The sequence below is a fragment of the Solanum tuberosum genome, unplaced genomic scaffold (assembly GCF_000226075.1).
Source record: "Solanum tuberosum cultivar DM 1-3 516 R44 unplaced genomic scaffold, SolTub_3.0 scf00248, whole genome shotgun sequence".
In the NCBI taxonomy this organism is placed as follows: Eukaryota; Viridiplantae; Streptophyta; class Magnoliopsida; order Solanales; family Solanaceae; genus Solanum; species Solanum tuberosum.
The window spans coordinates 86086-94347 of NW_006239172.1; the positions used below are offsets into that span (position 1 = coordinate 86086).

General features: G+C 37.1%; 1 long non-coding RNA gene across 1 annotated transcript; it reads right to left on the bottom strand.

The window, feature by feature from the left end:
• Positions 1–2684: 2684 nt before the first annotated feature.
• Positions 2685–4767, bottom strand: LOC107062628 (uncharacterized). The gene is made up of 2 exons (XR_001474755.1): positions 4164–4767; positions 2685–2839 (listed from the first exon to the last, which is right to left on the bottom strand). It is a non-coding gene; the product is annotated as an uncharacterized lncRNA (long non-coding RNA).
• Positions 4768–8262: the final 3495 nt, after the last annotated feature.

Sequence of the window (8262 nt, forward strand, 5' to 3'; positions counted from 1 at the left end):
ACTGATAGTCTGGAACCAGTGAGGGACCTCGTACCTCTAAGGGGGAGAAGAGGAAACTCAGCGACTTTGAGGTTGAACTAGAAGAAAAACTTAAGACCTCTGAGTCCAAGTTAGTTGCCTCCTTAGAAAGAAATTCTCAGATAGTGAAGGATCTATGTAAGATCAAGGAAGAATTGAACCACTCTCTAAAATGGACTGACTCATCTAAAATTCTCACGAACTTAGCAAGTCAACAGTTCAACAGCAGAAAGGGATTAGGTTGTAGACAGATAGAGCCTCCTTACAATCCACATAGTAAATATGTATCTGTCTCAGACAACCTTTTGTGTACTCACTATGACAAAACTGGTCATCTAAAAGAACAATGTGAGAAACTGAGGAAAGTAAAAGAGAGTCAGGAGAAGTTTCTTAAATCAAGAAAAGTCATTGAGAAAAAGAAATGGGTACCTGGTGGTCCTGGTTACCATTTTAGCAAGAACACTTTACCCCATGGACAGGAAGGTTTCTCATTAAGCCTTTCGACAGTTTTTGGGAACTCCGTTTGAAGTGGGTTCCTAAGTCTAATAAGTATTCTTATACAGAAGAGAGGAAATAGTAAGTGCTGGTACATGGACAGTGGATGCTTAAGGCATATGACTGGAAACACTCTAAACTTCTCTCTTTGGAAGCACACCAAAGTGGTGGGCAGTGGAAAGAAAGGTTTTATTCTTGGCATTAGGAAGATAGGAAGAACAGTAGACCATTCCTTAAACAGTGTACACTATGTGGATGGTTTGAAATACAATCTCTTGAGCGTATCTCAAATCTACGACAAGGGAAATTAAGTCAAGTTCATGTCTGATGGGTGTATTGTTACAAACTGTGCAACTAAATGAATTGTGATGTCTGCAAAAAGGGTCAAGAATATGTACGCCTGATCTTGACTCTATTGAAGGGGACAACCTTTCATGCCTAAGTGCTCAAGCTGACGATGCAAATCTATGGCATCGACGACTGGGTCATGTAAGTACCTTTTTACTAAAATAGCTTGTTATAGGAGACCTAGTCCGCGGATTACCAAAGCTGAAATTTTCAAATGATAAAGTATGTGATGCATGTGCAAGAGGAAAACAAACACGTTCATTTTTCAAGGCTAAGAAGGGAGTGAGCACGACCAGACCTTTAAAGCTTCTCCACATGAATCTATGTAGACCTGTCAGAATTCAAAACAGATAAGGTAAGAAATATATTCTTGTAGTTGTTGATGATTTTTCCAGGTACACTTGGAACATGTTTCTACGAAAAAAGAACGAGACTGCTGGAGTTCTGATTACTTTCGCCAAAGCCATTCAACTAAAGGTCAACTGCAAGATTGCTAGTATTAGGTCTGACCATGAAACAATGTTTGATAACTCTCAAATTAAAGGTTTTTGCGCTAAAAATGGAATCAATCACAACTTCTCTGCACCAAGAACTCCTCAGAAAAATTGGGTAGTTGAAAGAAAGAACAAGACATTTATTGATATTGCAAGAACCATGTTGATTGACTCAGGGCTTGCAATGAACTTTTGGGAAGAAGCGGTCAACACAACATGTTATGTTACAAATCGATCTCTTATCCGGTCAATGATCAAGAAGACACCCTACGAATTGTTGAATGACAGAAAGCCCTCAATTGCTCACCTTAAGCCATTTGGGTGCAAATGTTATGTATTAAATAATGGAAAAGATGACCTGGGCAAGTTCGATGCAAGGAGTGATGAAGGGGTGTTTATAGGATACTCATCTACTAGCAAGGCCTATAGGGTGTTTAACAAAAGAACACTTTGTGTTGAAAAAAGCATGCATATGACTTTTAATGAGTCTGAGAAAATTGATGTTCACAAGGGAGACCATGAAATGGAGGAGCTGATCAAAGAAATGGAGGACAAGGCAATCCAAAATCCTGGAAACAAACAGGTTGCAAAAGAAAATGGTGCAGAACTCACAGGAGAACTTGGTCCTTCAGACACTACCCAGGAGACTCCATCTCAAAATCCAGAAGATGATGATGCCGATGTGGAATAAGAGTCTATCAGAAAGTCTGGATGGAAACATCAATCTTCTCATCCACTAGGCAATCTCATTTCTCCACTTGACTCTGGAATACAAACTAGATCCAGAACAAGAAATCTAGTTGCATACTCAGCTTTTATGTTGTCTACTGAGCCAATGAACATCAAAGAAGCCTTACAAGATGCAGACTAGGTAACGTCAATGCAGGAAGAACTTCATTAGTTTGAGAGGAGCAAAGTTTGGCACCTGGTCTAGACCTCTAAACAGAACTGTTATTAGGACAAGATGGGTCTTCAGAAACAAACTTGATGAGCATGGGACCATCACCAGAAATAAGTCACGGCTCGTGGTGTAGGTGTTGTTTACATCCCTACTCTATTCGAATAGGGCGAAACGTCGCGATGACTTAAAAAATAAATAATTGATTCAATTTTAAAATTTTTTTAAGAATAAACAAATTTTAAAGAAGTCGCCACCTAATTTTAGGAAAAAATAGGAAACCATTTAAGGGATCTACGAAACCATTAGATTCTAGGTAAGGGGTTCAAGTTATTTCGAAGGGAATGTGTTAGGCATCCTTCGAAATCCACAACTGTGGGTCCCGACTGAATTCATTTTTTCAAATTGAGGAGGATGTAAAAATATTATACAAATATAACAAACATGCAATATACACACATAATAAAGTAAACAAGTAATATGAGAAACGACTTAATATTTGTCTATCGTCAACAATATACATAATTATGAATATAACATTCAAACTTTATTCGAATGGCTTCGATGAGAAGTGACTTCGAGGTACCTGTAAAGACACTTAGTAAAAGTGTTAGTACTAAATAAATGTGACTAAAAGTAAATGAATTAAACAATAACTTAAAAATAAACATCCGTCTTATTAACATGAGAGGCCTTAGAAATCGACGGTAATTTCTTCATCGGCCAATTTTAACAAATAGTACATATAAACTTAAACTAAATTCCCGTCTTTTACAATGTGGAGGCCTCCAAAACCGACGGAGAGATTTTCTCATTGGCCCTTTTTTTTTGATAACCGAGAAATCCGTCTGTGACCCGCCCTTTGGACCAATCACAGCCTTCTAAACTCGGTGGATAATGGGTCCGCCCCTCTACCCTTCTCCACTTAAATACCGGGCTTCGCTTTGCATGGTGTGGGGCTTGAACTTGTGACCTAAGCCACAAATTCTCCACCTTTTGCCACTTGAGCTAGGCCTTGGGGGCTTGGCCATTTTAACAAATAAAATATATAAACTTAAACTAAAATTCCGTCTTTTACAATGTTAAAATGGGAAAGGCCTCTAAAACCGACGGAGAGATTTTTTCATTGGCCATTTTTAACAAATAAAATATATAAACTTAAACTAAAATTCCGTCTTTTAAAATGGGAAAGGCCTCTAAAATCGACGGAGTGATTTTTTCATTGGCCAATTTTAACAAATAAAATATATAATTCATGCAACTCACAAACAATATTATAAAATAACATGCACTAGCTAAAAACAAAACAGTAACCAAAGTGCAATAATTTTACTTACTAGAAAATTCTAAAAAATAATAATACTAAAGTGCGTAAAATCAAATTTAACATATCAAGACCAAGACCCATTAAAATCTGGGATTTTCCTAACAGGAGCTACCAAAAGAGAAGAGATAACAAATCAATAATTAAAAAATAAGTAAATAATAACAAATGAAAATAACTTCAACACTATCATATAAAATTAATAAAATGACCAACAAAGCAACATGTAATATCCCAAAAGATAACCAAATAAAATAATAATAGTAACCATGTGATAAACAAAATAACAAAACTTATGAGAACTACTTAAAATGCATACAATTAACTTTAATAAATTAAGAACCATTAATGCGGACAAAAGTAGAGCAATTCGGATAAGCAATTTAAAGTATATAATAAACTATAACAAACAAAAAATGAAGTTCAACAAGAAATATATTAACACAGTAAACAAAACTACACAAACTAATAAAGTACTAACAAATTAAAGAATCAGCGATATGAAAGAGCAACAATAAAATATGAGAGAGGTAAATAATAATCTACACTTAGAATGAGATTAAAGGGTGAGATCTAGATTTTTTACCAACATTGATGATGATTAGAGTTTTTTCGGAGCTTGGAGATCCATTTCGTCGGACCGTGGTGGCGTTCCAGTGGTTACTGGTTGCGTGGTTTGTTCCCCGGGGACGGTGGTTGTGAGTTTCCTATTGGAAATCGATGTTGTGTTGTTGTCATTTGCTCCAGTTTGCTGGAATCCGCTCGGAGAGAGTCGTTGGTCTGTTTTGGAGGTTGTGGAGGTGGTTTCCGATGTTTTTTAGTCGCTGGTTTGGTGGTTGGTCTGGTTGTTGTCCGGCGGTGGGTGGTTTTTTCAGTGGGTTTGGAGTTGAATCTGGTTGGAGCTTGATCTGTTTGATTTTCCCTACGAGCTTGAGCTCGTTTTGAGGGAGAAAGGGGGTTTTTGGTTGGAATCTGGCAGTGGGGGAAGCTGTTGAAGTCCGGTAAGGTGAACTTCATTTTGGTTGCTGGTTGTTGAAAAATGGTGAGGAGAGGGAGAATGAAGGGGTTAGGTTGTATGTCAGCTCGGAGTTCACCATTAATGGTGGAACTCGAGCAAGGAGGAAGGTTGTGGGTAGTGTGGTGGTGGCGGTTGGAAATGAGGATTGAAGAAAAGTCCTAAACCTAAAAATATTATCGACCACCCCCTATTTTTAACCTAACCAAAATTTATATAGGAAATAATTATTAAATGAGATCAATTGTGGGCTTGGAATTGTGGTCCAAAATTATCGATCATGTAAAATATATGTATTTGAATAAATTTCTAGACTGTGCAAAATATCAAAATAAATATTAAGTCCCTTTGCATTTTTTTTTTTACTTTCCTATTGTATTTGAACTACGTCCTGACCTGATTCCGCTTGGATACGTAGGCAGCCTGAGTCAGGCCCGGTCATTGCATTTCATATTTTTCACTTTCCTCTTGTATTTGAACTACGTTACGACCTGATTCCACTTGGATACGTAGGCAGCTTGAGTCAAGCTCGGTCATTGCATTACATACTTCTACTTCTCCCTTTTGTATTTGAACTACGTTACGATCTGATTCCTATCTTGAGGATACGTAGGCAGCCTGAGTCAGGCTCGATCGATGCCCTGCATACCCTTAGGAAACATTCCTCATAGTTAGCATAACCTCAAAATATTGAAGGATATCGATCGTCGCAGTGTCTGCAAAAAAACTAGGAAAGCTTCATCAGAAGGGTAAAAGCTACAGGAGGACTATGTTGGATATAGTCAACAAAATGGAAAGCTCGATGGACTTCGGAACATTTCATAATCTAAAAACGCTGGAGAATTACAATCTATATATATATATACACACACACCTAATATACGTAGTATACTTATTTTTTTTTTAGAAAAATAAGCTAATTCTTTTCAAAAATATTTTTTTTTTTCTTTCACTCATCCACCTACCAAGTCTCTAGGTTAAGAAACTATGTGCGGTACTGACAAGGTGTCGAAGGATTCTAGTGACGAGTTTTCAGTCCACGAGTCGATGCAAATCAACACCCCCTCCCAAAACTAAAATTTTCTTTGAGTGCAGGAACACGGGATTCAGAAACAACATCAAGTTTTGGGCATGACCAGACACGCCATTCGACTTCTCACAATCATGAGCCAAAATACTCTTTCCCTACTTTATCTTCCCCAAGTACTTCAACTTGCATCTTATGTCTAAGAATATTTCATTTAAATTTTTTGCAGGTACGCTCAAGATCCGGATCAAATACTAAAGAAAAGAGGGCCCTCGTAGTAAAATAGGATGTTTAATTCTCTTTCAAAATAACTCCACCAACTGGAGCTTGTAATCTAACCTCATCAACAACTCCGCCAATCGGGGACCACCGTCTAACAGTGCCACACTCCACAAGTCTGGGGTTGTACATAGCAAATGTCATCAAACTCCGCCAACCGGAGGCTGTACATAGCAAACGTCGTTAAAAACTCCGCCACTTGGAGGCTGTACATAACAAATATCGTCAAACTCCGCCAATTGGAGGCTGTACATAGCAAGCATCGATCGAACTCCGTCAATCGGAACCTGTATATAAGCAAAGAAGCAACACTCCGTGTACAACCAAGAGGAGGGGATTGACTATGACGAGACCTTTGCTCCTGTAGCCAGAATGGAAGCCATCAGAATCTTGATAGCATTTGTTGCTCACATGAAATTTAAGCTATTTCAAATGGATGTCAAAAGTGCCTTCTTGAATGGAAATTTAGGCTTTACATTACAACAGCCCCGCCAGTCGAGGGCCTTTAAAATTTGAAAGAAAAAAATGTATGTAAAACAACACCCAAGCTTTGAAGATGCAGAACTACCAAATCATGTGCTGAAATTGGATAAGGCTTTGTAGGGTTTAAAGCAAGCTCCTAGAGCTTGGTATGAACGACTGTCAAAATTCCTTCTTGCAAATGGTTTCAAAAGAGGTAAAATTGGTAATACCTTGTTCATAAAATCCAGAGTTAAGAAGTTGTTAATTGTGCAGGTATATGTAGATGATATCATCTTTGGAGCTACACCAGATTCACTATGCAAAGAGTTTGATGACCTGATGAGTAGTGGATTTGAAATGAGCATGATGAGAGAGCTTACCTTCTTCCTAGGTTTGCAAATCAAACAGTCTTTTCAGGGCACTTCAATATGTCAAGAGAAATATATAAAAGAACTGCTCAAAAAATATAATCTACTTGAGGCAAAAGCTCTTGATACTTCTATGAGCACAAGTGTGAAACTGGATTTGGATGAAGACGGTGTTGAAGTAAGGAAACTATTGGATCACTCATGTACCTCACTACAAGCAGGCCAGACATTGTCTTCAGTGTAGAGATGTGTGCAAGGTTTCAAGCTGCACCAAAGGAGTCACATCTGAAGTAGCCAAACGAATTCTGAGAAACCTGAAGGCAGCTCAGGACCTGGTCCTCTTTTATCCAACATGTGATTCACTTGATCTAATTAGTTATGCTAATGCTGACTACGCAGGCTTTCTTGTTGATCAAAAGAGTACATCAGGTATGGCACACTTTCTTGGATCATTACTAATCTCCTGGGGACAAAGAAGCAAAATTCAGTTGCATTGTCTACAGCAGAGGCAGAATATGTGGCTGCTGCATCTTGTTGTGCTCAACTTCTATGGATCAAGCAACAACTGGAGGATTTTGGTGTTCTCACATACACAATCCCTCTAATATGCGACAACAATAGTGCAACGAATATGGCCAAGAATCTTGTTCAACATAAGAAGACAAAGCACATAGATGTGAGGCATAATTTCCTAAGAGACAATGTTGAGAAGCAAAATGTGGTGATGAAATTCTGCAAAACTGAAGATCAGCTGGTTGATATCTTTACAAAACCTTTGAGTAAAGAGTGTTTCATCAAAAATAGGTTGAGGTTGGGGATGCACAAGATCACCTGATTTCTTGACAAGTTTGCACAAAATCTTCCAATTGATTATGTTTAGGAGAGCAGGTATCTATACTTATTATAATGCATGTCGTTTAGGAATTCACTTATGATACCTTAATGCAGGTATACACTCATGGTATGTTAGCTGAAGATAAGATCGAGTCATACTGACAGGGCTACATACTAAATGGGACCTGGTCTTCATGAGGTTAGTATCACTTACGATACATTATATGTCTGTCAACGTCACTGCCACGTGTCTCTCGCCCATTCATCGCGTCAGTTTCAGACGTCTTTTCGTGTTTAAACCAAAAGGTCGTTATTGTTGAGTGTTGACACCCAATTTTGGCTCTCCACATTTAACTATAGTAATTATAATAATAATAATAATAATAATAAAATATATATGTTATGAAATTTTTAGAAAAAAATAAAAAAATAAAAAAAAATTAATTACTTATTCGACTTGATAAATTTATTTCTTAAAAGTTATTTCTTATAAAAATTAAATATATTAGATTACTACTTACTTTCTCATTTTTTAATAAATGATGTTCTTCTGAAGAATTAAGTCTATTTTGGTTCAAATATAATTCCTTTTGTCGCAATAGATATTTTTCGTACATTTTATTAAAATTAGAAAGCTTAGCTAGTTGATGATTTACTAATTTGTATTAATTTAATTTTAAGAGTGATTAATTTTATCAAA